The sequence below is a fragment of the Lycium barbarum genome, chromosome 6 (genome assembly GCF_019175385.1).
Source record: "Lycium barbarum isolate Lr01 chromosome 6, ASM1917538v2, whole genome shotgun sequence".
Classification (NCBI taxonomy): domain Eukaryota; kingdom Viridiplantae; phylum Streptophyta; class Magnoliopsida; order Solanales; family Solanaceae; genus Lycium; species Lycium barbarum.
Genome location: NC_083342.1, coordinates 29978435 through 30000427, shown reverse-complemented (window position 1 = coordinate 30000427; position 21993 = coordinate 29978435).

The window sequence follows — 21993 nt, the reverse complement described above, 5'->3', positions numbered from 1 at the left end:
CAAAGGTATCCGATGTGAAATGAGAAATTTGGCTAAGTTAAGACGAGATACAAGGTGAGCAATGCATGCAAATGGATGTGGGTGATTAGAATGAGAAGTCTAAGAAATATGAGAAGTTGCAGATTTGCAACTGCCCAGTGGTCGTAAAGTGCTAGGACGGACCGTAAAATGGTATACGGTCCGTAAACTGGCAGTCGTAAATTGGCATGCAAGACTTTAAATTTCTGCCAGTCTAGGAAATAGTATAATACGACCTGCAATATGGACCGTAAAGTGATTTACAGCCCGTAAACCATGGTCGTAAATCACCATACAAGCAGTCCAAGTTTCTGGTTCTGGAAATGGTTAAATACGCCCATGATGGATGGTCCGTAAACTGAAGGACGGGTCGTAAACAGTTTACGACCACTGTTCACTTCAACACAGATTTGTAATTCATTAAATAAAGGGACCAACACTTGTTTCATTTCGTTACAACATTACACCCTCTCTCTCTACAACTTCGCTCTACTATTATTATACAAGTTTTCAAGGATATTTCAGGATCAACAACATAAAGCAATTGAATCAAGAGTAAGAACATCATCAAAGATCATCCAAGTCAAGAAATCCAAATGGAGAAAAACTAGGGTTTTGCTCAAAGTGGAGTATTATCAACCAAAGCTTGTTCCTACAACTTCTAAGGTAAGATTCATGATTTTTACATGATGTTTAAGGTATTGGAGAGTTAAAATACATGGATTGTAGAATAATATGGTCAAGTAGGTCATGAATGATGAATAGTGACATTTTGAGAAATAGTTTGAATTGAATTATGAATGTTGTGTGTTGAGATATGAATGTTATATAAATGGTGTTAAGATCATGAACTAGACACTTTAGACGAATGGACGAAGTTGGGTGTTATGACCACGAATATGGGTGAATTAGGAGTAAATTGAGGAATGTGGATAATGTGAATGACTAATGGCCATTGTTATGCTATTGATGAAGGTAGAAACGCTAACATTGGAAGGGAACGCGCAAGGGTAGAATAATCCGACGAAAAGGTATGTAAGGCTAACCCTTCTTTCATAAGGTATGGTTCTTGGCCAATTTCCTAAAATCCTCTATATGAGTACGTTGTCTTCAAATGATCGATATTCCGAGCTCATAAGCTCACGATCCTTGATATGTACTACGATTGTACTATGCACTTCATATGACGAGTAAGCTTAGGACATAGATGTAGCGATAATGATGATAATAGTGATGATGATGATAATAATAATGATGCTAAAGGTGCCTACGGGCTATTATACTTATATGTGCCTATGAAGGGCTATAATGAAACCCCGAGCTTATAACTCTGGGTAGAATATATGTATATGAATATGTATAAAGTATGTATACAATTACGAAACGCGCGCACACCTCTGCAGATGGTACGGATAACCCTGAAGCCTTGGTAGGGCCATGTATGAGCAACCTTGAGCCTTGGTTGGCCAAGTATGTACATGAAACACCGATCCTACGAGGTCGGGTATGTTATGTAAATACTATGTATATGAAATGACTATGTATATAATATGAATATGAATGTGATAAGACTATGTATATGAATACGAATAAGGACATGTATACGAATATGAGCACAAGTATGGTACGAGTACTATTATGAAATACGGATGACGATGTATGTGTATAAGTGCGTATGAGAAATGGAAAGTCCTATGAAATGCAAGTAAGTGCTATGACGATGATATTATTATCTCCCCTTATGCTACTTCACATGTTGTTTACTATGCTTATATATCGATGTTGATCATGCTTTACATACTCTGTACATTCTTCGTACTGGCATCCTTTTGTTTGTGGACGCTGCGTCATGCCCGCAGGTGCACAGGGAGATAGACTTGATCCATAGCTTCTTATTCAGAGACTGCATAGCAGAGCTTCTTTTCTTCCGGAGCCATAACTTTTGGGTACTTATTCTTTTGTGTATATGATTATGGGCATAGCGGGGTCCTGTCCCGCTCATATGTTTTGTCATACTCTCCTTAGAGGCTCGTAGTCACGTGTTGTGGTTAGATATGTCTGGCCTTGTTGGCCCATGTTTTGTATATCATTTTGTCGGCCATGTTGGCCTACGTACATCGATGTGGCATAAATGCCTATGATGATATGAAGAGGTGTTTGTCCAATGGGACTAGTTCGATAAACGAAAGGAATGTATGTCTAATTATGTGGCTCACCTAGATGTAAGTAATAAAGTAAGCTAAGGGGTGCCCGGGTGGGCTAGCACCGGGTGCTCGTCGCGGACCCCTAGTCGGGTCGTGACAAAAGATCGGGCTCTCTTATGCTGACCTCTGTCATGATCTCTATCTAGCTGGCGTCCCTTGTGTTGATCCTCTACCCCCTGCGCGTATGCCTGCACCCGAGCAATATCCATACCTGGCTAAAGAGCCACTGCCATACAACCATCAATCAGATAATGGTCTAGTCCCATCACATAACGATGCACTCTATCTGCCATATCAGCTACAATAGTCGGCGCATACCTAGCTAACGAATCAAACGCAAGGCTATACTCTCGAACACTCCTGCCATTCTATTTTAAATGTAAAAATCTATCAACTCTAGCTCGCCTCATCTCTGGAGGCAGGAAATGGCCAAGGAAAGCTTCCACAAACTCATCCCATACCGCTGGAGGAGCACCCTCGCCCTTAGATAACTCCCAAGACTCATACCAATTAATAGCTACATCCCGCAATCGATACGAGGCTAACTCAATAGACTCAGTCTCAGAATCCTTTATTATCCTCAATGTATGCTGCATCTACCGAATAAACTCCTGTGGGTCATCCTCGGGCTTTGACCCGAAAAACTCTGGAGGATCACAATTCAAGAAGTCACGAACCCTCAAGCAATCAGACCTATTTGTATAGTCAACTCCTGGTCCATGCCTGCGAGCCTGCCCTGCCACTATTTTGGTCAGCAACTGAACTACATCTCTCATGGCCCTATTCTCCACCCCTGGCTAAGGAGCTGGAGGATCATGTACTGGGGCCTCGGGAGCAAGCGGTGGCGCTGCCCCCTGATCTGGAGCTGTTGCTGCTCTAAGCCCCTCTGGAAGTGGCGGTGTAGCAGAGCTCGCTGACTGGACCACATTCTTAGGCATAAACTGGGCATGGGCCCTAGTAACTCTCCGAGTCTGACTAGTATCTCCTGCTACTGATTTGGCCTTCTGGGAAGCTGTCGCTTTCTGTCGAGGCATAGCTGGAAACACAGTAATTCGTTAGAGAGTGATTATCCTGATAACATAGCTCTATCGCACGATCTACAGAAATAAGGAAAGATAACATCCTAAATGTCCTGTAGCATCCTGTTTATAGATGTGGTGCACAACACACTGATAAACAAGACTCTACCAGACACGGTCTGTAGACAACCCTAGGACGGAACTGCTCTGATACCACTTCTGTCACGACCCAAACCGATGGGCCATGACTAGTGCCCGAGTTGGACACTCCTATACGAACCTGTTAGATATAATAAAACTAATACTAAGGACAATGCGAAATTCTGTAAAAGCATGCTATAGACTCATAATGACATATATCAGAATGAACCTGTCTCCTGACGAGTCACATTTAACCAAACATAACAAAATATGCAAGTCGACAAGGCTGCCACTATACACGTGAATATCCAAACGAACGACATCTGTATAGCTGACCAGACTATATGTATATACAACCCACATATGTCTACAGACCTCTAAGAGTATGACAAGGCCTATGTCAAAAGGATTTGTAACAAAGTGACCCAAGCTCCGGAATAATGGAGCTCTCCAAGCAGCTGAGCCGAAGTCCTAAGCCGTAGGATCGCCAATCTGACCACCTGTACTTGTGGGCATGAAATGCAGCTTCCGAGGAAAGGGTGTCAGTATGAACAATGTACCGAGTATGTAAGGTAGAATTGAAACAATATATCTCGGCTCGGAGGATAGAAGAGTAATAGACTCAATCCGTACCTGTAACCCGCTCTGATAAACATGTATGTGCATATGAACTTTTGATGCAGCATGAGTATGTGTATATATATATATATATATATATATATATATATATTTATATGTAATGCATGCCTTCACCCTGCTCGCAGCCCCTTTGGGCATAATAGCATAATGGCCCCTTCGGGCATCATAATCATCGTATACCGGCTGATCATGTGGTTTGCATATATAACTCCTTAGCCCTTTTCCCTTCCCCATGAAATGATGTCGTGCATGTATGTAAATATGAAAATGCATGAAAATCCTTCAAAACCATCAAAAGACTCCCTTCGGAGAAACTTTAACGCAAAACGGGAACTTCTTCCCCTTTTCATTCGTCTCCTTTGAGACCCAAAACTTTCAATGTAAAATGCATAGGAAAGAGAAAACCTTTTGAATGTCCCCTTCGGGAATTAGACAACATTATGAAATTGCACAACCTATGGATGCCCCTGCGGGACTTAAGAGGTCAAAGATACGAATACTCCTACACTGTCTAGGAATAGAGTCTTTGGAGTTCATTTATTTGTTGGGTTCGTTTAGATAATAAGGATCTTCATCACTACCATAATCATCACCACTATCATGTATCACTTTATATGATCCATAACATAAACTGAGGCCATATGTTATATAGCACGCTCAGACATAAGCTGAGGCCATAGCACACTCAGACATAAGCTGAGGCCATAGCACACCCAGACATAAGCCGAGGCCATATGTTATATAGCACGCTCAGACATAAGATGAGGCCATATATATATAGCACACTCAGTCGCGTCATGAAATTATCTAGAAATGTTGGCTTGAAAATCTCTAGGATTGGAGTCATCATAAGATTTTTCAGAAACTATAGACTTCTGGCATTTCTAGGAGTAAAAATATTATGGATGTTATGTATGGGATCAAAACATAGGAATCATGCCTTTGAAAGAAAGGGACGAGCCTTAACATACCTAATTGATATTTTACGAATTAACGCTTATTCTCCCGAACTTGAAAATCTACATTCAAGAGAAATTATACTACCGTTAGACTTATCGTCATATACCTATCTCAAGTCCTTAAACCAAACTTCTTTAGAATCTGCCAAAATTTGGGCAGCATCTCCCCTGTTTATATGTCTAGCCTGAATTCTTAGTTCATCAACCAACAACAACAACAACAAAAACAATACCAACATCAATAATATAATTTCCCATATCAAAGTATTCCAGAAAATAGCCCACACGCTGTTTTCCAACTTCCATAACTGATTAATTCACTATACAACCATTTAACCGTTCTATCTTTATAAATAAGCCAATATCAGCATAAATAGGAAGAGATCCATAACTTTCTCCCATTAATATTATTGTATCTTCACTTTTCCACCCCAAGTTTAGGCCACAACACACCGCTATATGATTCTGCAACAATAAATATACGCTATCTGGATCGGAATTTGGAAATTATACCTGGTTTGGGCTAAAAAGTGGGTGTGGGAAGGTTGGGGAATTTTCTAGAGAAGTTGGGATATTTTTGGGTGTGTTTGGTTGAAAATAGGGGGCCTCTCCCTTTTATAGAACGGTCCAGGTTCTACCTGGACCGACTTATTTTTCCTTCAGCGCGTTCGCGCTGGCTTATTTTTTCTGACTGTACCTTCGTTCAGTACAAAGATCACAACTCTTAATCCAGATGTCTTGTGAGGGCGCACGACCTATGGTTGGAAAGCTAATTCGATTACCTACAACTTTCCTTCTTGGTGGTTTTCCAAATTCCAAACCGATAATATTGTTTTGTCCCCTCCAAGTCAGATCATCCGAAAATGTTTCCTTAAATCGTCCTTTTGGAGGGCTTATGCCCATATTTGGCTTATGGGTCCTTCGTAGGACTTGCTAAACTTTCCATGTACTACTCATATGCCTCTTCATATGTCCTTTATAAGACTTCGACGTGTGGGCCCCACTTAGCGTACAACAACGGGGCTTTTCGTCAAGTGACATATGAACCAATTCACCCCATATGGTCTCCAAATGTCATATATTTGTTATTATTACATTCTTATCATATAACCTTCATCCCTGACCCGAGCCTAAAATTTGCTCAGCGCGTTTGCGCCCCATTGTGGTGTGTTCGCACTGAGTTGGCCCTTGGTCTCCTGCGCGTTCCCGCCACTCCCTGGCGCGTCCGTGCAGGCTAATTTCCTTGCTTGCCATCCCAACTTGTAAAGTCCGTATCTCCTTACCCGAATGTCCTATTGAGGAGCGATTTGTTGCGTTGGGAACTGGACTTCATGAAATTCACTCTAGGCTTTGCTTTGTCTCAAAACGCGCCATATACTAAAAGATATTCTTCCTCCAAGTTGGGCCAAAATTTCTCCTCACATTTTCTCCAAAGTCCGACAAACTTAATTTCCTTGATTCACTTGCCCTCCAGTCGTTTCGATACTTCTCATACATGATCATAAACCCTTATAATAATAGAATAGACGCATATCACATTAGTGTTCACAATTAAGTAGTTAACACCTATGGAACTCAACGTCTAAACTGCGAGGTGTAACATGACTATCCGGACCTCTTGAAATTGATGGATATCCGAAAAAGGTCCGTTTACCCAAAAGTCAACTGTCAGTCAAATGATTTTCACTTAAAAGCCAATTTTCCAAAAGTTACATCAAAACCCAAACCAATGCCTAGGAAATCATATCGCCTATCCCTACGGGTCAAAATGGTACTAATAAGGCTCGGGGACGGGTCAACGGGGAAAAATGGTCAAAAACGCAATATCGACCGAACGAGTCGTTGCAATATACTCCCTACACATCACATGATTGTTTGCAACACATAGAGGCAGAGAACATACAGAATTTAGGAAATTCAACCTCAGCAAGATTGAACACTTCACAGTTCAAACACAACAGTCCATAAGCAATTCTATACTAACTTTAAGACCTTTGTAAAAAGAGACAGCCTATCTTTTGAAATGGTTTAAATACGTAAATAATTTTAATAAAGTTTTCCCAACTCTATATGTAACACATAGACATCAACAAGTTTGACAAATTAAACTAATGATCTTATGTAATGACATGATTCAGACCTCAGATTCATAGAAACTAGCATATGGAGACCAAATAAAACAACTACCAAGTTATTTACAACAAACTAAATCTTGTTTAGAATATTTAGCCTATTTCAAACTTCATATTTCATTACAAATCCCAGATTACAGCCTCTTAACTAATAACAGATTCCAAATATTTCATAAGTTAGAGTAATTGTCAACAAATTGTTTCAAACAAACAGGATTCAGCTTAGCGAAGGGACACAGACCTTAAATCACTTATATTTAAGCACAAATCTAAACTTCAAAACCCATATGACATCATTTCCATTTTTTAGATAGTTTTTAGTTTCTAAAGTATTTTGAAAGACAACATAATTTTTTTTTGTGATTCAAAACATCTGACAACATCAAGCAATACCAACAAAGACTTAGTTAGATGAGCTAGGGACTTTACTTATGTGGGAAATACATGAGGAATTTTGAAAATAGGGTTGCAGTTTTGAACCTAGTGACATGAATTTTTGAAGAATTCACAGATTAAGGCAACAATGATTCCTCAGACTCCACAATGGATTAACATTTACTCAACATCAATGTATAGCAAAGTCATGAACTCAAAAAGTTAGGGAGATTTAAAGAAAGACAAAGACAAGATCAAACAGTTTAAGTCTAGCTAATTTCATAACACAAGTAGATATTTATATAGTTACCAGTTTAAGCCCCGAATGAACAAATAGATTACTTACATATTAACAGGGATTTAGCAACTTTAGGTAAGACAAATGCTTAATCATGTTATATTACACATAAAATATCTTGAACCAATAAGCATAGTAGACAGGATTGATTAGGGATTCTACATAACTGATCCTACTTAACTAGCAAAAGCAGGATTAATATGAGCTAACAATTAACTTAAACTAAACAACTAAGTACAACTTAAAAGTAAATAATCTAAGCTAATAACAATTAAAGGGCATAATTAATAACTCCAAATAAGCCTAGACTACACTAAAGAAAGATTAAACGGATTAACTACATAAGACATAAAATAAAACAATGAATTATCATATAATTACTGAAAAATTTACTAAATAAAGTAAAAATACCTTTTTGAGGTGCAACCCTTGTCGATAATGGACTTGGATGCTTCCTTGCTCCAACGACACTTGGCCACCAACCCAAAGAAACAAGAAAACAAACTTCAAAAACTAAATTTAACTCAGAAAAATTAAAGGTCTCAAATATTTGAAACCCTAGGTATTTCGAGTTTTTGTGCGAATATCAGATATTCGGTCCTTTTGAAAGTGTGAATTGGGGGTTTTTTATATGGAACCCCAAAAATCCCCAACCCTAGTTTGAAATTGATGTGGGACAAATGCCAATTTCTTAGAATTGCTTCCTCACATCACATTCAAGGGTCAAGATTCAAGCAAACAAAAGCATAAACGGTTAGATTTAGGCGACCTCCAACGGATCCTTTTGGTTCCAATCATGCCAATGAGATTTGAGGATTAAAAACGCCTTAGGACAAAATAAATTAAGGACCTGTAATAGTTTTACCCAGAAAATATAGAAAAAGCAAAGAGAAGGACTGTAATACCGTGTTTGGGATGGTTCTTCGGTGGAAATAGGTGAGGAATGGCAGAGCAATAAATGCTCTTGCCATTCTCGACCATACAACTACCACAAATGCCAATGTGGGCCCTCAAAAGTTCCAATTCCGGAAAGTGACGTAAGAGAGAGGGAGGGGTAAAGGGACGCTAGGGTTTCCCTTTGGAACCCTTAGCCTTTTTCACAAATGAGACCCCTGAGGTCTATTTGTGTGTGTATAAACGTGGATGGGCCGCGTCTCGGTCCTTTGGGCCTGGGCTCGGCTCAGTTTTTGAAAGGGATAAGGGGTAGCCCACATGTATACACGGTATACATGTATATACACATATATACTTGTATACTTGTGTATACATGCGTATACATGGAAGGGTAAAAATGACCCTTTTAAAATATAGCCCAAATATTGAAAGGCCTATTGATTAAATATTTCAATTATGAATCGATAATAACCAATTGACCAATTAAGATCTGATTTGCAAGAATGACCTTAGTCAAACTTAAACCATGAATTTGGCTGTTTTAATTAAGGTCAGAATTGACATAATCAAACAAATCAGAGGCTACTGACCTTAATTAACTTTCACCAATGAATTTGGCTATTTCAATTTAGGCCATAATTGACCTAACAGTTAGCTATTTCAATTGTAGCCATTATTTGCCACATAGTGAACAATTTATATTAACCACAATTAAATATTCAATTAATTATGATAAAATTCTAATAAATTGAATATGTAAAAATTGATAATTGAGGAATAAAATGATTAATTCATTTAATTAAACAAATTCCTTGAATTAAACAGAGTAAAATACTTGCTAATTGACAATTTAATGGCTGATGAAAACCATCAACTTGTTAGAGTTAGTTTTGGCTTGCCAACAGCGTTTCAGTGGATATTTCTGCAATATAGCCCTCAAGTCCAACTCTATTATTATTCAACTTACAACTTTCATAACTATAATTCCCTTTGATTAAATGTCACGACCTAACCAGATGAGCCGTGACGGGACTCTGACCTCCAGCAACCAAACACCCCTAAACACTTATCTGAAACATGCTGAACATCAATAGCCCATAAACAACACAAATTAATCTCATAAAGAGGAAACATCTGAACTCTGTACAATCTGCATATATATACACAACATGCGGAAGAAAATTGCAAGCCAGCTAGACTGCTATATATACTGTCCACAAAAGAATATAAGCCAACAAGGCTACATCATCTGACTACTACATACAACTGTCTACAGACCTCTACTGGAATGGAAGCTATAAAAAGGACGGGACCCATCTATGTATATCTCAAAAGAATGGCCTACCAAAATAGACTGCAACTCCGGATCGAATGGAGTGCACTGATCTCCGCTGGATAAGGGTCCTACTAAGCTGGACAACCTCCCTGTCTACCTGTACCTGCGGGCATGAACGCAGCCCCCGAGCAACGGGGAGTCGGTACGGATAATGTACTGAATATGTAAGGCATAAAGACAACATGTATATATGTATAGCAATCATGAATAAGTCTAAACTCATAAGCTGAAATGACTATCTGCATGAATCTGTATGAACTAGGATCTGTCTGCATCTGACTGAATTCATATGTCGAGAAGTATGGACATGCATATATATATATATATATATATATATGTATATCTAGTAGGTACAGACCACATTGTCACATCACAGGCCACACCTTCACCCCCTGTCAAGTGTGCCTTTCTAAAGTATATACTCCAACATCATAGGCCACTCATGGACCACTCATAGGCCATACCTTCACCCCCTGTCAAGTGTGCCTTTCACATATAGAACGTAATATCATAGGTCACACCTTCACCCCCTGTCAAGTGCACCTTTCACTCATACCCCTGAGAATTGAAAGTAAATGTGTAGTACATGTAAAACTGAACGACAGGATTCTTAAACAATAAAATGATAGTTTGCCTCTCATGGGCCTTACTGAACTCATACTACTCTGACAGGAAATCACGAGATCTATATATGAGGAAAATACTATAGCGGGGGTACGGGAACACCAAAACTGTATTTCTCCTAGTGCTTATAAGAATAGAGTAATAGGGAAACTCGTTTACTCGTTTGTTCGTTCATGCTATAGGATCATGCCAAAATGAAAGAAAGGGAAAACCTTAACATACCTTGAGATATATTTAATCGTCCAACTCTTATTCCTTGAACTCGTAAGTCTACAACTAAGATAACATAGGCCTTAATTAGGCTATTCACTTTACTCACTAATCATCATAATTACAAAAGAGCTTAACAACTATGGACCACATATCCCTTGAAAACGTAGAAAACCCTCAACTCCTAAGTCCATCCAATCTCAACCGCAATATCAATGATAACAATAATGGAAACACTTACATAAAAAGATATAGCCAAACACATCCCTCAATCATCTCTTGACATAACCCCAAAAGAACTATTTAACCTTTCATTGACTTATCACTTTCATAGCTATCTTCTCTTCACTTGAACTACCAAAACTCTTAGTAACTAACTTAAATACAAGGGTAGAACCCTTTTACATACCTTGGAGGGATTTAAATCTCAAACCCTGGCTTCAAATCCAACTGTTTAAGCTTTAGAATTTCAATCAAACCCTAGGAACAACCTTCCTTTTACTAGCTCGGGGTCACGGGGCTCGGATCTTACCTAATCTTCACCAATGATGATGGGAAATGTTAGGAGAAAATATAATAGGGTTTCTCTAATCTGGGAATGAGAAAAATATGAAATAAAGTCGTAGACCACGTATTTATACTTGGAGAATTAACTGCTTCAGTGGTCCGGTTCGACGAGCGGGTCGACGACCCGTCAACGTGCTCGTCGACCTGCGCCTGCAGAATGCAAGGCTGCGGAACCCTATCGACGCCGCACAATGATGGTCCATCGATAGGTTCGATGATCCGTCGATCATAACTGGTGTCTGCAGACTTTTCCAATTTGGTTCAGATCGCGTCGATTTGATTCGTTCAACTTCTAACCCTGTAAATCACTAGGAATTCTTGCTGGTACCATTGCACATGGGGTAGGACACTTTCTGTCTCCAAAACTCGGGCTCGGGTCTCAATCCCCAAGGTATACCCAACTAGGAAATCATAAGTTCTACCACTACAAAAAACGAAGGGTGTAACATTCTTTCCCCCTTAGGAACATTCGTTCTCCAATGTTCGAACAATCCTGGGTTATAAACATTTTGGCATAGTTTTCCCTGTACTTATATCAATCCGTCCTGTACACAACAACCCAAGAATAATGCCTCACAAGGCCACATACTATAACATACAATGCTAGGGCCTTACATGACCAATCACGATAACTGAAATGAAATAATACCTGAGAAAAGTGATGCCTCTGACTGCACCTCCTGTACTGCTGGCAAAAAATACGGGTACTTAATCTTCATCACTTCTTCCGCTTCCCAAGTCATTTCTCCAACATTCTTATTTCTCTACAAGACTTTAACGGAGGCTACCTCCTTGGTTGGCAACCGACAGACCTGTCTGTCCAATATAGCCACTGGAGTCTCTTTGTATGATAACTGTTCGGTCACCTGGATATCATTCACTGGCACAACTCTTGAAGGATCCCCGACACACTTACGAAGCATAGATACATGAAAGACTGGATGCACCGACTCTAACTCCGAAGGCAATTCCAGCTCATCTGCCACTGTACCCACTATACGAATGATCTTATATGGTCCAATATATCGAGGGCTCAACTTACCCTTCTTACCAAACCTCATCACTCCCTTCATAGGAGAAACTTTCAGGAACACCCAGTCGCCCATCTTGAACTCTAGCTTACGTTGCCGATTATCCGCATAGGATTTTTGTCGGCTCCGAGCTGTTAGCAATCTCTATCTAATCACCTTCACCTTATCAATCGCTCTCTAACTTAATTTTGGGCCTACTAACTGATTCTCCCCAACATCAAACCATCCTATGGGAAATCTACATCTCCGCCTATATAAGGCCTCATAAGGAGCCATTTGAATACTGGAATGGTAACTATTGTTATATGTGAACTCGATAAGAGGCAAAAGATCCTCCTAATTGCCCTGAAAGGCAAGAACAAAGGGTGTCTTTTCTTTCTGAAGGGTTGTATCTCGATAATGAACTAGAATAGGATCCTCATACTGACGCTCCTTTATCTCAACTAACAAGGATGATACCACTGTGTCTTGAACAGTGACTCCTGCATCACCTGAGTCTAGCAATCGAACTCCGAGGCTAACCAATCGATTAACCTCAAGGACCATTTCTCTTCTCTCTGGCGATACGTGAGACAAGTTACCATAGATTTACGACTGAGGGAATCGGCTTCCACATTAGCCTTCCCGGGATGATATAGAATGTCCACATCATAATCTTTTAACCTCTCCAACCATCGCCTCTGATGCAAGTTCAATTCCTTCTGCGTAAAGATGTACTAGAGACTTTTATGATCAGTACAGATATCAACATGGACACCGTATAAGTAGTGTCTCCATATCTTCAAGGCATGAATCACTGCCGCTAACTCAAGATCATGGGTTGGATAACTCTTCTCGTGTTTCTTCAACTATCTGGCAGCATAAGTGACAACCTTACCATGCTGCATCAATACACAACCCAATTCAACACCTGAAGCATCACAATATACCACATAGCCATCTGCTCCTTGTGGAAGAGTCAAAACTGGTGCTGAAGTTAGCTTATCCTTCAACATTTGAAAGTTATGCTCACAAGCGACTGTCCATTGGAACTTAGCTGATTTCTGAGTCAATTTGGTCAATGGGGCTGAAAGAGAGGAAAATCCTTCTACAAACCTTCTATAGTAACCTGCCAAGCCCAAGAAACTATGTATCTCCTTTGGTACCGTGGGCCTTGGCCAATTCATCACAGCCTCAATCTTGTGGGCATCCACTCTAACGCCTTCCTCTGAAATAATGTGACCCAGAAAAGCCACAGAGTTCAACCAGAACTCACACTTAGAAAACTTGGCATACCACTCTTTACCTCGAAGAATCCCAAGCACTGTCCGCAGATGTTTGGGAAGATCGGCCTCTGACGGCGAATAAACCAGAATATTATCTATGAACACAATCATGAACAAATCTAAAAAAGGGCCTGACTACATGATTCATCAAATCCATGAATACGGCTGGGGCATTAGTTAGCACGGACGACATAACACGAAACTCATAGACCCTGACCTGGTGATATCCTGATCTCAAGTCTATCTTCAAGAAATATTTGGCGCCTTGCAACTGATCAAATAAATCATCAATCCTCGGGAGCGGATACTTATTCTTTAAAATCACTTTATTCAATTGCCTATAATCAATACACATTCACAAAGAGCCATCCTTCTTTCTCACAAATAACACCGGTGCTCCCCATGGTGACGTACTAGGCCTGATAAAGCCCTTCTCGAGCAAATCTTTCAACTGTTCCTTCAACTCCGTAGGTGACATCCTATAAGGAGGGATAAATATTGGCTGAGTGTCTGGCAATAGGTCAATGGCAAAGTCAATCTCTCTCTCTCTGGGGGAATGCCTGGAAACTCTTCTGGAAACACCTCTAGAAACTCATTAACCACAGGAATAGACTGAAGAGTCGGCGACTCTGCTTGCACATCTTGAACTCGAACTAGGTGAAAAATATACCTTTTTCTGATCATCTTCTCTACCTTAAGGTACGAAATAAACCCGCCCCTCGGCGAAGCAGCATTACCCTTCCACTCTAGGACTGGCTCACTGGGAAACTGAAATCGAACTATCTTTGTTCTGCAATCAACATTAGCATAACAGGAAGCCAACCAATCCATTCCCATAATAACGTCGAAATCAATCATATCTAGCTCAATCAAATCTGCTACAGTGTGGCAGTCACAAACTATAACAACACAATCCCGATATACTCGCCTAGCTATGACCGGATCGCCAACTGGCGTAGACACCATAAATGGTTTAATCGACTCGGGTTCCACCCCAAACTTACGAGCGACAAATGGTGTAACATATGATGAAGTAGCTCCTGGATCGATCAATGCATACACATCATAGGAGGAAATTGATAATATACCTGTGACAACATCAGGAGACGACTCACGATCATGCCTACCAGCTAATGCATATACACGGTGCTGAGGATCGCTCGAGCTGGACGCTCCACTCCTCCCCTACCTCGCCCTGTCAGTGACTGAAAAGCATTCCCCGAAGGGCGCACTGCAGAAGAAGAAGAACCAGCTATAGACCCTGTAAGCTGAACAGTGCCCATGCCACCTCCTAACGGACAATTCCTCATCATATGACCTAGTCGACCACAAGAATAACAGGCATTCGATCCCAATCGGCACTGCCTGATATGTAACTTACCACACTGGGCACACCATAGTAAGGGTGGCCTCATCTGTCCTGACTCTGGTCTGTACTGGGAGCGTGATGCTCTAGAACTCTTGGCCACTCCGGAATAAGAAGACCGATCAAACCTCGGGCCTGAAAACCGTGGAGGTGCACTCCCTACCGAATAATATGAATACTGGGAATGCAGCTGCCTCTGTCCTCCCCTGGACTCACATCCAATGGCGAAAGATAGCCCTCTTACCGTGGCCTCGGTCACGGCCGTGCTCTGCCCCCCTCTGACGCTTGCGATCTTCTAAATTCTGTGCATATGCCTGTATACGGGAGATATCCATGCCTTGCTGTAATGCAGTAGTCATACAAGCATCTATTAAATGTGGTCGTAGAGCATCCACAAAGCGGTGAACTCTGTCCTCCATCTCAACCACCATGGCTGAGGCATATCTAGCCATAGAATCGAAATAGACACAATACTCTTGGACACTCATGCTGCCCTGCTCAATACGTAGAAATTTGTCTTCTCGGTCTCGCCTGACCTCAAGAGGCAAATAATGGCCGATAACAGCATCTGCGAACTCTTGCCACATAGCTGGAGGAGCATTCTCTCCCCTAGATAACTCCCAAGTTTGATACCACTGTACTGCAATATCACGAAGTCTATATGAAGCTAACTCCACCGACTCAACCTCACTTGCATGCATAACCCTCAAAGTCCTCTACATACTATCAATGAAATCCTGGGAATCCATATTCTGCTTTATCACTGAAAATTCTGGAGGATCTAACTCAAGGAAGGTCTTAACCCTCGAACCACCAGCTCCCTGCCGCTGAGCCTGAGCAGCTACTAATCTGGTCAATAACTGTACAACATCCCGCACATCCTGGACTGGTGCATCTGGCTGAGGAACTGGGATGGGTGCTAGAGGCGGTGTATTCGATGTCTCAGATGGGCTCTCAATCTGAATCTCATCCTGAGCCTTAGTGGCCTGCCGAGTATGGCTAGTGGCCTCTTCTGCGGCTTTCTTGCCTTTCTGGGCAGCTGTAGCTTTCTTGGGAGGCATTGCTGAAATCATAACAATTCATCAGGAAAGCGAACGCCTAACACATGGCTCTATCGCTCAATCTAGGAGAGAAAGAGTGACATCAGCCTAAATGTAATGTAGCATCTTGTTTATCAGTGTGGTGCACAACACGCCCATAAACAAGACCCTACTAGACAAAGTCTGTAGACAACCCTAGGACGGAACTGTTCTGATACCACTTCTGTCACGATCTAACCCGATGAGCCGTGACAGGAGTCTGATCTCTAGCGACCAAACACCCCTAAACACTTATCTGAAACATGCTGAACATCAATAGCCCATAAACAGCACAAACTAATCTCATAAAGAGGAACCCCTTTTTTTCATCAGATTGTTTTCCTGGAAAATTCCAGAAATTGAAGAGAGGGAGGGGGAAATAAAAAGTGAGCAATGTTTAAGTCGCGGAGTAGTGGTTTATGTCCGGGTAACGCATGGTTGTGATTCTGGTATTGTTTTGCGATGGATATTGAGAATATTGCTGTCTTAACAAGAAAAACGGTATGAATCTTTCTCTTATGGTATTAGTTAAGGCTTATTTACGAAGATAAAGTCGCTAAACAATCGTGCAGTAAGTTTGTTAGTTATGGAAGTTGGAAAACAGCGTGTGGGCTGTTTTATGGTACATATTGGTGTTGAAAATGATGTTATTGATGTTGGTATTTTTGTTGTTGTTGGTTGTTGGATTGTGATTTCGGGCTAGGCATATAAACAGGGGAGGTGCTGCCCGAATTTCGACAGATTCTAAATGGAATTAAATTGAAGGCTTAAGATGAGCGTATGACATTGAGCCTAATAATAGTACGACTGGTTTATATTTAGATTTACGAGCTTGGAAGGATAAACGTTGAACGACTAAGGCGACCGAAAGGTATGTATGGCTAAACCCTTTCTTTCTAAAGGCATGATTCCTTGTTATAAACCTTAGTACCATATCCGTCATATCCTTGCCTCCACAAATGCTAGAAACCTATGAATCTCATGATCCTTACGATATTATTGAGCTTATTCATGATCTTTGAGACTATACTTTTTGATTGATCTCGCCTCATAATTCTTGTTCTTTCGAGGTGAGATATAGCGATGACGATTCTATTTCTAATGCTATCTAAGTTCATGGTTCTCGATACTCTCATGACATTATTGATTTCATCTTACGATGGTTGATCCTTCAAGGAATGATATAGTGATAATGTTAATGCTAATGATTATGTTGATTTCATTTATGTATTTTTATGTATATGTATGTATGCATTGCGTCCCACTGATCAGTTGGGTATCACACCGAGTCTCGAAAGGGTTGGGTATGGATGACACCGAGTCCGGAAAGGGCCGGGTACGGATGACACCGAGTCCCGAAAGGGCCGGGTACGGATATGATAGATGTATGTATAGTAAGTGCGTGTGAATGCATATGTATGTATGTTGTGTATGGATGAGTATGACATGTTTTTCCCCTAGACGAGTAGTTTACATGACAGAGATTTTACGAAGAGTACGAGGTATAATTACTCACTTTATATTATGTTTTCTTCACTCTGATATCATACTACTATTCATGCCTTACATACTCAGTACATTATTCGTACTGACGTCCCTTCTTGTGGACGCTGCGTTCATGCTCGCAGGATCAGGTAGCTAGTCGGACGATTCACAGCAGTAGGATCTTTCCTCAGCAGCAGTCAGTACGCTCCATTGATCCGGAGCTACACCCCTTTTGGTATGCTATTCGGTTACGTACATGTATGGGTACGGCAAGGCCTTGTCCTGTCATTTCTACGGTTTGTACTCCATAGAGGTCTGTAGACAGTGATATGTAGTCGTGTTGTTATGCAGCCCCGTCAGCACTTATTTTATTGTACAGTATATATGTGTGGTGGCCAAATCGGCACACGCTGTTATTCTCAGTGTTTATGTTTACATGTATGCGTTGGCCGTGAGTTCCCGGTACGGTGTTTCTTATGTTGATTGTACGGGAGACAGTCCAACTCAGTTACAGATTGTGTATGGGCCGAGGAGAGTCAGTGAGACATAAATGCAGACATAGGAGTGTTTGACCAGCAATGGTCGGGCACTTGTTGCGACCCATCAGTTTGGGTCATGCCAAAAGTGGTATCAAAGCAGTTCGTCCTAGGGATTGTCTACAGACCGTGTCCGGTAGAGTCCTATTTATGGGTGTGAAGCCGGCCACACTTATAAACGGGAGGCTGCGGGGCATTTAGGAATTATTGACCTTCCTTCTATCTTAGATCGTGCGATAGAGCCAGAGTCTAGGAAAGATCGCTTCTGACCTATTTTCTTGTAGGTAGGCGCAGATTGACGAGAGATTAACAGATCAGCTTCAGATAGTGGGGGTGCTGAGAAGGCCCCTAGAGTATCCCCAGGACCCCAGGCTCCAAGACCGAGCAGAAGGAGCCTCAGTTATTCTATTGAGACTGATCCCTCGAAGGACCTAGCGACGATCCCTCCAGAGTTCTTGACTCCCAGAGAGGAGAACCTCCCAGAGGACAGCTATGATACAGATCCATCCGAGTATTCGTCTGGGACACCGGAGGAGGAGATTCCTGAGGCCATACCAGCTGCTCTTATAGTAGAGCACTACGTCAGACCAGCCTCCCCGGTGAGTGTTACAGATTACTCCATCCCCCTATCCTGGCCGTCGGTAAACCAGGAGTTGCCCAGTTATTTATATCCCTCAGACTCGGATGAGATAGATGACGAAGGCCAGACGAGCAGATGGTGGGTAGACGATGATGAGGAGCACACTTCACCTTATAGTCGACCAGATCAGACTAGAGACCGATCGGCTAGAGGTATATGAGCCCTTATGGGAATTTTCTATGTATGTGCATTTTTGTAGATTATTATTTAATAGTGGCATGCGGAAACCTAAAGAGGTCGAAACCGAGTATTTATAAGTAACGGCGACCAAGGTGTGTTCGCTACCATTGAGAATCTGGAAATATAAGATGGAAAGTAGTCATACATACAGATAAAAGGTGAATATTGAGAATTAAAAAGGCTAAAATAGTAATTGTGTAGTCGGAAGAGTAAAAGACCCTTTCTAATTTGGAGGGAGATGCGTTACGAGAATGTTTTGGAATCTGTCAAGACCTCAACTCGCTTTAGCTTATGTGGTGAAGGTCATGCGGTGAGGTGGATACGATTATACCAGCATTAACACACCGGATTTCATCAGAGTTTTGAGGTTAAGCCTGCTAGGGTGAGAGAAATACTTGGATGGCTGACCCCCTGGGAAGTGTATAAAAAGTTCTATAAATTTAGATATAAGAGGCAAATGAGAAGCTAGAGCAGCCTAAGGGAGATTGGAGTATGCGGAGTGGTTGGAGTCCTTAAGAGGTCGCGTAGGACGAGGCGGACTATACCGGTGAAGGGAAAGAAGGTGCATCACAGCTCTAGAATTAGGGTGAGTTTGAATAGCATACGGAAATATTTTGTAAGCGAGATGATAGTAATTATATATATACGTATGCATATGGTATCCCATACGTGGCTATATCAGCGGGTATATGTATCCCGGGAACCAACGTTGCGGTATATGGAAGGCATTAATCGAACAGGGTAAACTATAAGAATTCTGTGCTGAGAGCAAAAGTAGCAGGACGCTCGAAAAACTTGGATGCACAGCTACAACACAAACGCGTAGTTAAAAAGGATTATGAGTAAGTGAGCTAAGCGGGCGAAAGGACTAGTAGTGGATGGAAGGGTATGGAAATGTTAAAAAAAATTATTATGTCGACATAAATGGAAGAAGAACTCAGGATAAGAAGAATTCTAAATATGTTATAAGCAAAGTCGGGAATAGAAAAACGAGGAGTAAGGTATAATCGAAGACTTCATAAAGGACGTGGCGAATCTCGATGTCCCCATTAACTTGCGGGTCCGGAAAACCGCTAGTCATAAAAGACAGAGGTGTGAAAAGACGGGCAATAAGGCATCGGAATTGGATCTAACCCTGATAAGTATTCCGATTGGATACAAGACTCAAACTAGCAAGAAGATCGACAAGTCAGACCATTCGATGACGGAACCCCGACCCTTAGTAGATCGTGAAGGGTGGCACATAATTATCGAAGACGACGGTTACTCAAAGGCTATGGGCGTATAAAGACCTCCTTAATAAGAGGGGAAGAACATACTAGACTTGATAGGAACTATGACGTTTCAAGCTCCAGAAAAGGATATTTATTAGCTCAGGGCCAGAGTTCGAGGCGTATTGTCATATCGGGAAGGAAGTAAAGAAAAAGTTGTAGTAGGAGCTCAAAGATGTCGCGAGTTATGAAATTAGTTGAACCCGGATTATAAGTTTGCCATAAGTGTAACTGGACTGCGAAGGACAATAAACGGCGAAGAAACTTTACGTATATACGTATTTCAGATAATGATATAACTGGCCTTATGAAGGAACATAACCATTAGGTTCACTAGCGACACAGTTATGCCGGGTAAACATTTGGAACGTAAGGGTAAAAGAGATGGCGACAAGGATGTAAGGATTAGAGAGCCTGACTAATGGACTACAAAATAAATCGGTACAGTGTATATCTAAGATCAACGGGTACAAAAAGGATAGCCCGAGATGACACCGAAGGAGTAAACGCAAAGAGGGCGCCGTAGAGAGAGAAAGGTAGCCACCTACTAACAAGGGAACAAGGAGCGAGAAAATAAAGGAGGAGAGTACTTATAGGATGATGAATAGTTATGGCACGACAAGTTAAGACTACCATAATGGAGAAAGAACAAGAGGGGGATGCTAGTTAATTTCCAATCATGTACATGAGGACAAATAATTGAAAGAATATGACTGAAGGCAGTAAAAGAGCTAAGAAAGAATGAGAAGAGACTGGCCCAAGATATAGTTTAAGCAAATGGTAATTGGACCCGAAGGAAAAATAACTGTTCTAACGAATCAAATATGGTGTCGTGGGTTGGAAATACTGCAACATTCGAGGACGAATGTTTTTAAGGGGGGAAGAATGTTACACCTCGTATCTTCGAAGAAGCACTTATCAAATGTCACGACCCGACTCGGAGCCGCGACGCGCACCCGGTGCTAACCCACCCGACCACCCTCTTAGCTTACTCTTATACTTACATCTAGGTGATCCACATAATTATACATGCATTTCCATTCATTCGTCAACTAGTCCCATATGGACAACCGCACATTTATATCATCATAGGCATTTATGCCATATCAATATACATGGGTCAACGTGGCCGACAAATGATATACAAAACACAGGCCGACAAGGCCAAACACATCTACCCACACACACACATGTCTACGAGCCTCTAAGAGTATGACATATCGTATGAGCGGGACAGGACCCCGCTATGCTCATAATTTAATATACACAAAAGAATAAGTACCCAAAAGATATGGCTCCGATGGAAATGGAGCTCTCTATGAAATCTCCGAATAGGCAGCTAAGGATCAAATCTGTCTCCCTGCGCACCTGCGGGCATGACGCAACGTCCACAAACAAAAGGACGTCAGTACGAAGAATGTACTGAGTATGTAAAGCATGATCAACATCAATATAGAACCATAATAGATATCATATGAAGATAGCATAGGAGGGGAGACAGTAATATCATCATCATGTCGCTTACTTGCATACATCGTTGTTCGTATCCCATATTAATACTCGTACCATACTTGTGCTCATATTCGTATACATGTCCTTATTCGTATTCCTATACATAGTCTTTTCACATTCGTATTAATATTATATACATAGTCATTTCATATACATAGCATTTACATAGCATACCCGACCTCATGGGATCGGTGTCTTATACATACTTGGCC